The 15,000-nt window shown below is 55.8% G+C and overlaps 2 non-coding genes and 1 pseudogene across 2 annotated transcripts; all 3 read right to left on the reverse strand.

Annotated features, from left to right (window-relative positions):
• The window catches only part of LOC139241164 (28S ribosomal RNA), a 6,062-nt pseudogene extending 4,725 nt beyond the window's left edge, over positions 1 to 1,337 (reverse strand).
• Positions 1,338 to 2,256: 919 nt separating this feature from the next.
• LOC139241136 (5.8S ribosomal RNA) lies at positions 2,257 to 2,410 on the reverse strand. The gene has a single exon (XR_011588782.1). It is a non-coding gene; the product is annotated as a 5.8S ribosomal RNA (ribosomal RNA).
• A 6,326-nt stretch (positions 2,411 to 8,736) lies between these two features.
• LOC139241133 (5.8S ribosomal RNA) lies at positions 8,737 to 8,890 on the reverse strand. The gene has a single exon (XR_011588779.1). It is a non-coding gene; the product is annotated as a 5.8S ribosomal RNA (ribosomal RNA).
• Positions 8,891 to 15,000: the final 6,110 nt, after the last annotated feature.

Raw genomic sequence — 15,000 nt, forward strand, 5'->3', positions numbered from 1 at the left:
GAGTCGGGCTTCTTACCCATTTAAAGTTTGAGAATATGTTGAGATCGTTTCGGCCCCAAAACCTCTAATCATTCGCTTTACCAGATAAAACTGCGTGTGGACGAGCACCAGCTATCCTGAGGGAAACTTCGGAGGGAACCAGCTACTAGATGGTTCGATTAGTCTTTCGCCCCTATACCCAGGTCGGACGACCGATTTGCATGTCAGGACCACTACGGACCTCCACCAGAGTTTCCTCTGGCTTTGCCCTGCCCAGGCATAGTTCACCATCTTTCGGGTACCATCACGTACGCTCGTGCTCCACCTCCCCGCCGGAACGGGTGAGACGGGCCGGTGGTCCGCCCGCCGCGCGGGGCGGCGGGATCCCACCTCGGTCGACCGGCGCCGACCTTAACTTTCATTGCGCCCTGGAGTTTCGTGACTCTCTTTGACTAGCGCACGTGTTAGACTCCTTGGTCCATGTTTCACGACGGGTTGGGTGGGTCACCGACATCGCCGCGGACCCCTAGCGCCCGCTCGTGGCTCCTCCGACTCGGCGGCGCGACGCGGCAAGGGCGCATTGAGGACAGTTCGCCCAGGTTGACAGTCATGCCGGGAGCACGGGTAGCCCGTCCCCCCCACTCACGAGGGGGAAGGCGCGGCAGCGGTCACTTCCCTCGCCCCCAGGAAACGGCGAGGCTGCTGCCGGGGGGCTATTACACTCGCCGCCAGAGCGACGAGCCAGCTTCCCTCCGGCCTTCCCAGCTGACCCAGAGACGGCCGCGGCGCACCACCGACGGAGTAAATGCGCCCGGCGACGGCCGAGCCTGTGCGGGACGCGGTCCCACAGAGGAGATCCGCCGAACTCGACGCGGCCAACCTAGCTGCTGAGTTGAATCCTCCGGGCAGACTGCGCGGACCCCACCCGTTTACCTCTTAATGGTTTCACGCCCTCTTGAACTCTCTCTTCAAAGTTCTTTTCAACTTCCCCTTACGGTACTTGTTGACTATCGGTCTCGTGCCAGTATTTAACTTAGGTGGAGTTTACCACCCACTTTGGGCTGCATTCACAAGCAACCCGACTCCAAGAAGACTCGATCCCGACGAGCCGGCGGCCGCTACCGGCCTCACACCATCCACAGGCTAAGCCTCGAACACAAGGACTTGGGACCCGGAGCGTCGTCGGAGAAAGAGTTCTTCTATACACCACATTTCCCACGCCCACCAGGCGAGCGAGGATTCGGCGCTGGGCTCTTCCCTCTTCACTCGCAGTTACTAGGGGAATCCTTGTTAGTTTCTTTTCCTCCGCTTAGTAATATGCTTAAATTCAGCGGGTTATCACGTCTGATCTGAGGTCGTAGGCAGAAAGGTAGCTTTTGTCAGCGCCGGCCGGCATCACCAGCACAACAACACGCACGCAGACCCGCCCGCCCGTAGTTGTCATCCTCGAGACCAACCCAACCCGGGTAGGATAGTACAGGCAGACGGACAGGGGGCGGGTTTTTGCGGTGCACTGGAGCCCGGGCTCGGCTCACTCCGTTCTGGAGTCCCGATTCAGGGAGAGAGAGAGAGAGAGAGCGTCAGAGGGACAGGCGACAGCGAAGTGAGAGAGGAAGGACAGAAGCAGTGGCTGGGCAGCAAGGAGTGCAGGAGGATAAAAGCAGGCAGCAGCAACGGCCAGCAGGACGTAGGCGGGGGACTGACCTGGATGCACGCTCAGCGGTCGGCAAGTGTGCTAGAGCTAAGCGTGCCATGTGTGGCAGGACACCGAGGTCCAACGCAACACACAGCACTGCAGAGGCTCTTGAGCGCAAAGCCAGCCCACAGCACGGCAAGCGACGTCGCTACTTCAAGCTACCCATGGTACAAACCACTAGAATGCAGCCAAAGACAGCCCAACCTCGTTCTCTCTCTCTCTCTGCTGAACACCACCAGCCAAGCCATTGTGTTCACCTCTGTGCTCACATTCAAACTCCAGAGAGACAACCCTGCCCCGAGGAGGATGCCTCGGCAAGGCACATCAATCCCATCACTGACGCGGTCAATCGTTTTTGCAACCCAACGACCGCCATGCTGGAAAGGCTGGCCCGGACCGTGCACGAGCGCGACGCCGGGACAGACATGCCCACCACACCGAAGGACAAGGGTCAAATTCTCCAAGGCGGAGAAACTCCAGGTCTGCACTTCGGGGGACAAAGAGGACCAGGCCTCTGAGACACCCCAGCCGTGCTCCCGCCTTCACCTGACGGCAAAGGCGAGTGTGATTGATCGTACAAGCGACCCTCAGACAGGCGTAGCCCCGGGAGGAACCCGGGGCCGCAAAGTGCGTTCAAAGTGTCGATGATCAATGTGTCCTGCAATTCACATTAATTCTCGCTGCTACCTGCGTCCTTCATCGACGCACGAGCCGAGTGATCCACCGCTAAGAGTTGTTCGTTTTTTTTTTCGGCTTGCTTTTGTTCCCCGGAGGGCCAAGCCCGGACCGCCCAACGCTTCTCCTCCCTTCCAATGAGGGTCGGGTGGAAGCCCCAGCCTGCAACGGCCCGGAGGTGTAAATCAGTCGATCATCAAATGACAAGGGTTGCACCAAGATTGCTTTAAGTCAGGGCGCTCGCGAGGCGACGCACGTCGGGTCAACGCCTGAGCACACCGGCCGACACGCGCCACGGTCATCAGAGGCAGGGTCTCTGCTGCCACCATTGGCCGGGAGGACGAGAAGAAGCTGAAGAAGCAGGCAAAAAAACGAACTGAGTGGTGTACAAGCCGACGCAGGACACACCCCGCTGTGGGGTGCAGACGACCGCGGAGTGGCAGGTCATTCTCTCGAACGTTGACTTGCAAGCTGGCAACAACAACAACATGTCTCGACAACCGACCAACAGACACTCGAGTCTTTAAACCGCCGCCCCCAGACAGAACCAGCTCGCGGGAGACGGAGGGGGAGCGTTTCAGGTACCCTTAACCAGTAAATGGAGAGTGACTAGTGCGACCAAAGTGTCACCGCGTGGGGAAAGAAAGCAGGGCCTGCATCACCGGTTCTGTCCCTGCGGAGCTCACAGTGGCCTTTCGCCGAGGTCCCGACGACGAGCCGCCAGGCAACATTGGAGCATGCAGAAGCTCCCTCCAATTCGACTGCGGTGTAATGTTGCAAGACGGTGGTAAGTCCATTGCCGGTCCGGACGAGCATTGTGCTATGAGGGAAAACAGCGGGAGCAATGGCGAAGGAGAGAGAGAGAGAGAGCGGGAGAGACAGCCACACGCACAAGACTGGACGAGACGGAAGTCGAAAGAAGGGCCGCAGGCCAAGGTCACACAGGACCAACGAACAGCGGGGGTCGTGCGGTGTGGAGCGGCAGTAGGCAGCAGAAAGACGAGGGCGAGGCATTTGTATCAAAAGCCAGGACACCTCTACCTTGCTCTGCCCGTCATGCAACCGCAGACCAGCTGACCAAAAAGACCAAGCATGCCAGGGCCGTCCCTGTCTCAAGCCGACCGAAACGTCTTCTGTGTGCGCGAACGTTCAACTCTCTTCTCGCACTCTCTATATCTCTCTCTGTAACACGACTCTCATCTGCTGACCCACATCTCGCTCGTTTCGCATCTGGGCCGATTCGGTTGGGTGCGACATGTGCCTGTTCGTGCGAGTTCGGTTCTTCGTTGTGCTTTTTTTTCGGAACGAACCTCTCGCCCGCGCAAGAGGCGCCGGACGCGGTCGACCAAGTCTCCGAGCCTGCAGCATCCCGGGAAGCACTCGTGCTGGCCACCACGCCTTAGGCTGAAGTGTAAAACGGGTGTGACGGGCCGCCACGTGCGGGCCCCCGGCCGATAATGATCCTTCCGCAGGTTCACCTACTTAAACCTTGTTACGACTTTTACTTCCTCTAGATATTCAAGTTTGATCATCTTCTCGGCGCTCCGCCAGGGCCGTTGCCAACTCCGGCGGGGCCGATCCGAGGATCTCACTAAACCATCCAATCGGAAGTAGCGACGGGCAGTGTGTACAAAGGGCAGGGACTTAATCAACGCGAGCTTATGACCCGCACTTACTGGGAATTTCTCGTTCATGGGAAATAATTGCAATTCCCAATACCTATCACGAATGGGGTTCAACAGGATACTCACACCTGACGGCATAGGGTAGACACACACTGATCCATTCAATGTAGCGCGCGTGCAGCCCCGGAAATCTAAGGGAATCACAGACCTGTTATTGCTCAATCTCGTGTGGCTATATGCCACTTGTCCCTCTAAGAAGTTGAACGTGGACCGCTCGGGGGTCGCGTAACTATTTAGCATGGAGGAGTCTCGTTCGTTATCGGAATTAACCAGACAAATCGCTCCACCAACTAAGAACGGCCATGCACCACCACCCACAGAATCGATAAAGAGCTATCAATCTGTCAATCGATTCCGTGTCCGGGACGGGTGAGGTTTCCCGTGTTGCGTCAAATTAAGCCGCAGGCTCCACTCCTGGTGGTGCCATTCCGTCAATTCCTTTAAGTTTCAGCTTTGCAACCATACTCCCCCCGGAACCCAAAGACTTTGGTTTCCCGGAAGCTGCTCGGCGGGTCATGGGAATAACACCGCCGGATCGCTAGTTGGCATCGTTTATGGTCGGAATTACGACGGAATCTGATCGTCTTCGAACCTCCGACTTTCTTTCTTGATTAATGAAAACATTCTTGGCAAATGCTTTCGCTTTTGTTCGTCTTGCGCGTGTCCAAGAATTTCACCATAGCAGCACAATACGAATGCCCCCGGCCGTCCCTCTTAATCATGGCCCCAGTTCCGAAAACCAACAAAATAGAACCGGGGTCCTATTCCATTATTCCTAGCTGGAGTATTCAGGCGACCGGCCTGCTTTGAACACTCTAATTTTTTCACAGTAAACGCTTCGGACCCCCAGGACACTCAGCTAAGAGCATCAAGGGAGCGCCGAGAGGCAGGGGCTGGGACAGGCGGTAGCTCCCCTCGCGGCGGACCGCCAGCTCGATCCCAAGATCCAACTACGAGCTTTTTAACTGCAGCAGCTTTAATATACGCTATTGGAGCTGGAATTACCGCGGCTGCTGGCATCAGATTTGCCCTCCAATAGATCCTTGTTAAAGGATTTAAAGTGTATTCATTCCAATTACAGGGCCTCGAAAGAGTCCTGTATTGTTATTTTTCGTCACTACCTCCCCGAGACGGGAGTGGGTAATTTGCGGACCTGCTGCCTTCCTTGGTTGTGGTAGCCGTTTCTCATGCTCCCTCTCCGGAATCGAACCCTGATTGCCCGTTACCCGTGGTCACCATGGTAGGCACAGAAAGTACCATCTAAAGTTGATAGGGCAGACATTCGAATGAGTCGTCGCCGTCACGAGGACGTGCGATCAGCCCGAGGTTATCGAGAGTCACCAAAGCTGCCGGGCAAGCCCAGATTGGTTTTGGTCTGATAAATGCACGCATCCCCAGATGGTCAGCGCTCGTTGGCATGTATTAGCTCTAGAATTACCACAGTTATCCAAGTAACGTTTGGAGCGAACAAAGGAGCCATAACTGATTTAATGAGCCATTCGCAGTTTCACTGTACCGGCCGTCTGTAATTAGACATGCATGGCTTAATCTTTGAGACAAGCATATGCTACTGGCAGGATCAACCAGGTAGCTGAACCGAAAATCGGGGCCAACAAATCAGCCAGACAGGGAGCGAGCGACTGAACGGTGGTCTGCTGGGCACGAGGCCTCCCCACGACAGGGAGGTTGGTGCCGGGTTCAACTTGGGAGCTTGCAAACACTGTAACCGTCAAAGGGCGTCGACACGCACCGCCCGCGCCTGCGTGTCTCTGCTCACATTTTGCCAGAGAAATGGCGTGTTCAGCTACCAGAACGAGACGCGCTGTGCACATTCCCGCACCACCACTTTCGGGAGTCGAGATGGTGGACGCCCGCACCGGAGCTTGATTCGGACCACTGCGAGACCAAAAGACAGGTGGACGCCTCGGACTCACTCACGCGAGAACCTTCGTCAAGTGCCAAAGGGCAGGCTAGGAGAAACCAGAGCCGTGCCAAACCCTCTGACTCATTATTGGATGCCCGTTCTGCCCACCAGCGGTGGGCGCATTGCGGGTCAGAACGGGAGGAACGCCGGAGTTGGTAACACACCAGCCGGAGCTGGCCCCACTCCGAGCCCTCCCAAGTCGGACACGAGTCGCCAAATCGATCGGTGGATACCGAGCACACAACACGCAGGGGAACTTGGTGAAAGACCTGCACGTGTGCTTAACTACTCAGTAAAACAGATTTCCCTCACCCAGGGGCTTGCATCTGTGACAGACAAACTTCTTTGTTGCGCAAAGACATAGGGCCGTTGGAAACTAGTCTGTCCTGAGAGCCGGGCACGGATACAGCGGGGCTGCTGGCTCAGAGTACGATTTCAGCAAAACACCAAAGAGTTTGAAATGTACAACAAAATACTTTATCAAAATTGTTCCAAGTCTCGCACACCGTTCATTTTGTGACTTTCCAAGTGCTCTTTTCAAAGGTCTCTTTCCTGAGATTAAGCACCTTTCAGCAAAGTATCACTTTTCGGGCGCTTTCAAAGTGTACCCGCTGTCGTATAAATGTTCTGAAAATCGTGTTCCCGAAAATCTCCGGGCACCTCGCCAACCCCCAAGGACAGAAATGACAAGTGTCAAGATGGTGGGACGACGGGCCACCTGCTGCCGGCCATGAGCATCCAAATCCCCGCAAAAGGGGCATTTTCATTTCTTCATCGGCACTTCCGACAATTGCCAAGGTTCACCTCATTAACTTTGTTCGCAGACACTCGCCAGAAAATGCAAGTGGCCACTTTGCCGGGTTGACTCGCTTGCCCAAGCGGGAAACCATCAACCGCATGCCCGGTAAGGCGGCCGAATCTGACCTCATAGACTTCCACACAACGAGACTTTTGACTTTCCCGGCCGCGGGTGGCCTCCAACCGGCCTCAGCCATCAGCCCTGCCTGCCTCAAGTAGCCTTCTGGTTAATGAGTTATCCAGCCTGGCACTTTGGTTGCGCCAGCGAGACCAATTCTCGGCTTTACTTAATGATTTGAGCCGAACCGAACTGCCACCACCCCCCCCCCCCCCGGGCTGAACTCGGTCAGGTCTCCCGATTTCCCGACTCCTTTTCAGGGCCTAATCGTGTCGCGCGAGCCACCTGGCGCGACCGGGGCCCATGCCCCGGCCTCTGCCAGGCCTCGGGCAGCCGCTTTTGAAGCCCGAGCAAAAACCCGAAAAAAGGGCAAAAAGGGAATAATTTCCCGCCCAAAAAGGGTGAATAGTCAGTTGGGCGGCAGCCCTGGGCGGTCTCTGCAGACCTGGAAGCTCGAGACGTTTGTTTGGAAAACTCACCAAGTCTCGATTCTGCCACCTCCTACCTCTGTGCAGATACCCCGACAACCCCCAAGGACAGAAATGACAAGTGTCAAGTTGGCGGGGCGTCGGGCCACCTGCTGCTGACCATGAGCATCCGAATCCCCGCAAAGGGGGCATTTTTATTTCTTCATCGGGACTTCCAACAATTGCCAAGGTTCAACTCATTAAATTTGTTCGCAGACACTTGCCAGAAAATACAAGTGGCCACTTTGCCGTGCCGACTCGCTTGCCCAAGCGGGAAACCATCAACCGCAGGCCCGGTAAGGCGGCCGAATCTGACCTCATAGACTTCCAGACAACGGGACTTTTGACTTTCCAGGCCTCGGGTGGCCTCGACCCGGCCTCAGCCATCAGCCCTGCCTGCCTCCAGTCCCCTTCTGCTCAATGGATTATCCAGCCTGGCACTTCGGTTGCGCTAGCGAGACCAAGTATCGGCTTTTGTTAATGATTTGAGCCGAACCGATCTGCCCCCCCCCCCCCCCGGGATGGACTCGGGCAGGTCTGCCGATTTCCCGACTACTTTCGGGGCTTAATCAGGCCGACGGACAGAGGGCGGGGGCGTGCGGTGCACTCTAGCCCGGGCTCGGCTCACACCGTTCTGGAGTCCCGATTCAGGGAGAGAGAGAGAGAGAGAGCGTCAGAGTGACAGGCGACAGCGAAGCGAGAGAGGAAGGCCAGAAGCTGTGGCTGGGCAGCACGGAGTGCAGGAGGATAAAAGCAGGCAGCAGCAACGGCCAGCAGGACGTACGCGGGGGAATGACCTGGACGCACGCTCAGCTTTCGGCAATGTGCTAGAGCTAAGCGCACCACGTGTGGCAGGACACCGAGGTCCACCGCTACACACGGCACTGCAGAGGCTCTTGGGCAAACCGCCAACAGAACCAAACGGAAGCAAAGCCAGCCCACAGCACGGCAAGTGACGTCGCTACTTCAAGCTACCCTAGGTACAAACCACTAGACTGCAGCCAAAGACAGTCCAACCTCGTCCTCTCTCTCTCTCTGCTGAACACCACCAACCAAGCCATTGTATTCACCTCTGTGCTCACCTTCAAACTCCAGAATGACAACCCTGCCCCGAGGAGCATGCCTCAGCGAGGCACACCAATCCCAACACCGACGCGGTCAATCGTTTTTGCAACCCAATGACAGACGTGCTGGAAAGGCTGGCCCCGACCGTGCCCGACCACGACGCCGGGACAGACATGCCCACCACACCGAAATACAAGGGTCAACCTCTCCAAGGCGGAGAAACTCCAGGTCTGCACTTTGGGGGACAAAGCGGACCAGGCCTCTGCGACACCCCAGCTGCGCTCCTGCCTTCACCCGACGTCAAAGGCGAGTGCGATTGATCGTACAAGCGACCCTCAGACAGGCGTAGCCCCGGGAGGAACCCGGGGTCGCAAAGTGCGTTCAAAATGTCGATGATCAATGTGTCCTGCAATTCACATTAATTCTCGCAGCTAGCTGTGTTCTTCATCGACGCACGAGCCAAGTGATCCACCGCTAAGAGTTGTTCATTTTTTTTTTCGGCTTGCTTTTGTTCCCCGGAGGGCCGAGCACGGACCGCCCAACGCTTCTCCTCCCTTCCAACGAGGGTCGGGTGGAAGCCACAGCCTGCAACGGCCCGGAGGTGTAAATCAGTCGATCATCAAATGACAAGGGTTGCACCGAGATTGCTTTAAGTCAGAGCGCTCGCGAGGCGACGCACGTCGCGTCAACGCCTGAGCCCACCGGCCGACACGCGCCACGGTCAACAGAGGCAGGGTCTCTGCTGCTTCCGTTGGCCAGGAGGACGAGAAGAAACTGAAGAAGCAGGCAAAAAAACGAACTGAGTGGCGCACAAGCCGACGCAGGACACCCCCGCTGTGGGGTGCAGATGACCGCGGGGCGGCAGGTACATTCTCTCGAACGTTGACTTGCAAGCTGGCAACAACAACAACACGTCACGACAACCGACCAACAGACACTCGAGTCTTTAAACCGCTGCCCCCAGACAGCACCAGCTCACGGGAGCCGGAGGGTGAGCGTTTCAGGTAGCCTGTACCAGTAAAGGGAGAGTGACTAGTGCGACCAAAGTGTCACCACGTGGGGAAAGAAAGCCGGGCCTGCATCACCGGTTCAGTCCCTGCGGAGCTCACAGTGGCCGTTCGGCGAGGTCCCGACGACGAGCCTACAGGCAACATTCGAGCCCGCAAAAGCTCCCTTCAATTCGAATGCGGTGTAATGTTGCAAGACGGTGGCAAGTCCATTGGCGGTCCGGACGAGCAGTGTGCAGTGCGGGGAAAACAGCGGGAGCAATGGCGAGGGAGAGAGAGAGAGAGAGAGGGAGAGACAGCCACACGATCAAGACAGGGCGAGCTGGAAGTCGAAAGAAGGGCCGCATGCCAAGTTCACACAGGACCAACGAACAGCGGGGGTCGTGCGGTGTGGAGCGGCAGTAGGCAGCAGAAAGACGAGGGCGAGGCATTTGTATCAAAAGCCAGGACACCTCTACCTTGCTCTGCCCGTCATGCAACCGCAGACCAGCTGACCGAAAAGAACAAGCATGCCAGGGCCGTCCCTGTCTCAAACCGACTGAAACGTCTTCTGTGTGCGCGAAAGTTCAACTCTCTTCTCGCTCTCTCTATATCTCACTCTGTAACATGACTCTCATCTGCTGACCTACATCTCGCTCGTTTCGCATCCGGGCCGAGCCGGTTGGGTGCGACATGTGCCTGTTCGTGCGAGTTCGCTTCTTCGTTGTGCTTTTTTTTTGGAACGAACCTCTCGCCCGCGCAAATCGCGCTGGACGCGGTCGACCAAGGCTCCGGGCCTGCAGCATCCCGGGAAGCACTCCTGCTGGCCACCACGCCTCAGGCTGAAGTGTAAAACGGGTGTGACGGGCCGCCACGTGCGGGCCCCCGGCCGATAATGATCCTTCCGCAGGTTCACCTACGGAAATCTTGTTACGACTTTTACTTCCTCTAGATAGTCAAGTTTGATCGTCTTCTCGGCGCTCCGCCAGGGCCGTTGCCGACTCCGGCGGGGCCGATCCCAGGACCTCACTAAAACATCCAATCGGTAGTAGCGACGGGCGGTGTGCACAAAGGGCTGGGACTTAATCAACGTGAGCTTATGACCCGCACTTACTGGGAATTCCTCGTTCATGGGAAATAATTGCAATTCCCAATCGCTGTCACGAATTGGGTTCAACGGGTTACCCACACCTGGCGGAGTAGGGTAGACAAACGCTGACCCATTCAGTGTAGCGCGCGTGCAGCCCCGGACATCTAAGTGCATCACTGACCTGTTATTGCCCAATCTCGTGTGGCTATAAGCCACTTGTCCCTCTAAGAAGTTGGACGCGGACCGCTCGGGGGTCGCGTAACTATTTAGCATGGAGGAGTCTCGTTCGTTATCGGAATTAACCAGACAAATCGCTCCACCAACTAAGAACGTCCATGCACCACCACCCACAGAATCGAGAAAGAGCTATCAATCTGTCAATCCTTTCCGTGTCCGGGCTGGGTGAGGTTTCCCGTGTTGAGTCAAATTAAGCCGCAGGCTCCACTCCTGGTGGTGCCCTTCCGTCAATTGCTTTAAGTTTCAGCTTTGCAACCATACTCCCCCCGGAACCCAAAGACTTTGGTTTCCCGGAAGCTGCTCGGCGGGTCATGGGAATAACGCTGCCGGATCGCTAGTTGGCATCGTTTATGGTCGGAACTACGATTGTATCTGATCGTCTTCGAACCTCCGACTTTCGTTCTTGCTTAATGAAAACATTCTTGGCAAATGCTTTCGCTTTTGTTCGTCTTGCGCAGGTCCAAGAATTGCAACTCTAGCGGCAAAATACGAATGCCCTCGGCCGTCCCTCTTAATCATGGCCCCAGTTCCGAAAACCAACAAAATCGAACCGGGGTCCTATTCCATTATTCCTAGCTGGAGTATTCAGGCGACCGGCATGCTTTGAACACTCTAATTTTTTCAATGTAAACGCTACGGACCCACAGGACACTCAGCTAAGAGCATCAAGGGAGCGCCGAGAGGCAGGGGCTGGGACAGGCGGTAGCTCGCCTCGCGGCGGACCGCCAGCTCGATCCCAAGATCCAACTACGAGCTTTTTAACTGCAGCAGCTTTAATATACGCTATTGGAGCTGGAATTACCGCGGCTGCTGGCACCAGACTTGCCCTCGAATAGATCCTCGTTAAAGGATTTAAAATGTACTCATTCCAATCATAGGGCCTCGATAGAGTCCTGTATTGTTATTTTTCGTCACTTCCTCCCTGAGTCGTGAGTGGGAAATTTGTGCGCCTGCTGCCTTCCTTGGATGTGGTAGCAGTTTCTCAGGTTCCCTCTCTGGAATAGAACCCTGATTCCCCGTTACCCGTGGTCACTATGGTAGGCACAGAAAGTACCATCGAAAGTTGATAGGGCAGACATTCGAATGAGTCATCGCCGTCACGAGGACGTTCGATCAGCCCGAGGTTATCTAGAGTCACCAAAGCTGCCGGGCAAGCCCGGATTGGTTTTGATCTGATAAATGCACGCATCCCCAGATGGTCAGCGCTCGTTGGCATGTATTAGCTCTAGAATTACCACAGTTATCCAAGTAACGTTTGGAGCGATCAAAGGAACCATAACTGATTTAATGAGCCATTCGCAGTTTCACTGTACCGGCCTTGTGTACTTAGATATGCATGGCTTAATCTTTGAGACAAGCAAATGCTACTGGCAGGATCAACCAGGTAGCTGAACCAAAAATCGGGGCCAACAAATCAGCCAGACAGGGAGCGAGCGACTGAACGGTGGAACCACAAAGTACAAAGGAAGAGGCGCGCCTCCACCTTGCCGGGCACAAAATCCAGCGCTGACCGTACTACCGTGCACACACCACCCACAACGATTGCTTGTGTGTGTGTACATACGTACGACACGTCATGTGTGGGTGTGCTTAACTACTCAGTAAAACAGATTTCCCTCACACAGGGGCTTGCAACTGTTTCAGACAGCGTACTTTGTTGCGCAAAGACGTAGGGCCGTTGGAAACTAGTCTGTCCTGAGAGCCGGGCACGGGTACAGCGGGGCTGCTGGCTCAGAGTAAGATTTCAGCAAAACACCAAAGAGTTTGAAAAGTACAACAAATGACTTTGTCAAAATTGTTCCAAGTCTCGCACACCGTTCATTTTGTGACTTTCCAAGTGCTCTTTTCAAAGGTCTCTTTCCTGAGATTGAGCACCTTTCAGCAAAGTATCACTTTTCGGGCGCTTTCAAAGTGTACCCGCTGTCGTAAAAATGTTCTGAAAATCGTGTTCCCGAAAATCTCCGGGCACCCCGCCAACCCCCAAGGAAAGAAATGAAAAGTGTCAAGATGGCGGGACGTCGGGCCACCTGCTGCCGGCCATGAGCTTCCAAATCCCCGCAAAAGGGGCATTTTCATTTCTTCATCGGGACTTCCGACAATTGCCAAGGTTCAACTCATTCACTTTGTTCGCAGACACTTGCCAGAAAATGCAAGTGGCCACTTTGCTGTACCGACTCGCTTGCCCAAGCGGGAAAGCGTCAACCGCAGGCCCGGTAAGGCAGCCGAATCTGACCTCATAGACTTCCACACAACGGGACTTTTGAATTTCCCGGCCTCGCGTGTCCTCCACCAGGCCTCAGCCATCAGCCCTGCCTGCCTCCAGCCGCCTTCTGGTTATTGATTTATCCAGCCTGGCACTTCGGTTGCGCCAGCGAGACCAAGTCTCGGCTTTGGTTAATGATTTGAGCCGAACCGACCTGCCCCCCCCGGGCTGAACTCGGGCAGGTCTGCCGATTTCCCGACTCCTTTTGGGGCTTAATCGGGTCGCGCGAGCCACATGGCGTGACCGGGGCCCATGCCCCGGCCTCTGCCAGGCCTCGGGCAGCCGCTTTTGAAGCCCGACCAAAAACCCGAAAAATGGGCAAAAAGGGAATAAATTCCCGCCAAAAAAGGGTGAATAGTCGGTTTGGCGGCAGCCCTGGTCGGTCTCTGCAGACCTGGAGGCTCGAGATGTTTGTTTGGAAAACTCACCAAGTCTCGATTCTGCCACCTCTTACCTCTGTGCGGATACCCCGCCAACCCCCAAGGACCGAAATGACAAGTGTCAAGTTGGCGGTGCGTCGTGCCACCTGCTGCCGACCATGAGCATCCGAATCCCCGCAAAGTGGGCATTTTCATTTCTTCATCGGGACTCCCGACAATTGCCTATGTTCAACTCATTAACTTTGTTTGCAGACACTTGCCAGAAAATGCAAGTGGCCACTTTGCCAGTCCGACTCGCTTGGACAAGCGGGAAACCATCAACCGCAGGCCCGGTAAGGCGGCCGAATCTGAACTCATAGACTTCAAAACAACGGGACCTTTGACTTTCCCGGCCTCGGATGGCCACCACCCGGCCACAGCCATCAGCAATGCCTGCCTCCAGTCCCCTTCTGCTCAATGGGTTATCCAGCCTGGCACTTCGATTGCGCCAGCGAGACCAAGTATCGGCTTTGGTTAATGATTTCAGCTGAACCAACCTGCCACCCCCGGGCTGAACTCGGGCAGGTCTGCCGATTTCCCGACTCCTTTTGGGGCCTAATCGGGTCGCGCGAGCCCCCTGGCGTGACCGGGACCCATGCCCCGGCCTCTGCCAGGCCTCGGGCAGCCGCTTTTGAAGCCCGTCCAAAAACCCGAAAAATGGCCAAAAACTGAATAAATTCCCGCCAAAAAAGGGTGAATAGTCGTTTTGGCGGCAGCCCTGGTCGGTCTCTGCAGACCTGGAGGCTCGAGACGTTTGTTTGGAAAACTCACCAAGTCTAGATTCTGCCACCTCCTACCTCTGTGCAGATACCCCGCCAACCATCAAGGACAGAAATGACAAGTGTCAAGTTGGCGGTGCGTCGGGCCACCTGCTGCCGACCATGAGCATCCAAATCCCTGCAAAGGGGGCATTTTCATTTCTTCATCGGGTCTCCCGACAATTGCCTATGTTCAACTCATTAACTTTGTTTGCAGACACTTGCCAGAAAATGCAAGTGGCCACTTTGCCGGGCCACTCGCTTGCCCAAGCGGGAAACCATCAACCGCAGGCCCGGTAAGGCGGCCGAATCTGACCTCAAAGACTTCCAGACAACGGGACTTTTGAATTTCCCGGCCTAGGGTGTCCTCCACCCGGCCTCAGCCATCAGCCCTGCCTGACTCCAGCCACCTTCTGCTCAATTGGTTATCCAGCCTGGCACTTCGGTTGCGCCAGCGAGACCAAGTATCGGCTTTGGTTAATGATTTGAGCCGAACTGAACTGCCCCCCTCCCGGGCTGAACTCGGGCAGGTCTGCCGATTTCCCAACTCCTTTCGAGGCTTAATCGGTTCGCGCGAGCCGCCTGGCGCGACCGGAGCCATGCCTCGGCCTCTGCCAGGCCTCGGGCTGCCGTTTTGGAAGCCCGACCAAAAACCGGAAAAATGGACAGAAATGGAAAAAATTCCCGCCCAAAAAGGGTGAAAAGTCGGTTGGGCGGCAGCCTTGGTCGGTCTCTGCAGACCTGGAGGCTCGAGACGTGACTTTGAAAAACTCACCAATTCTCGATCAGCCACCGCCTAACTCTGTGCAGATACCCCGCCAACCCCCAAGGACAGAAATG

Source organism: Pristiophorus japonicus, chromosome Y (assembly GCF_044704955.1).
Source record: "Pristiophorus japonicus isolate sPriJap1 chromosome Y, sPriJap1.hap1, whole genome shotgun sequence".
NCBI lineage: Eukaryota > Metazoa > Chordata > Chondrichthyes > Pristiophoridae > Pristiophorus > Pristiophorus japonicus.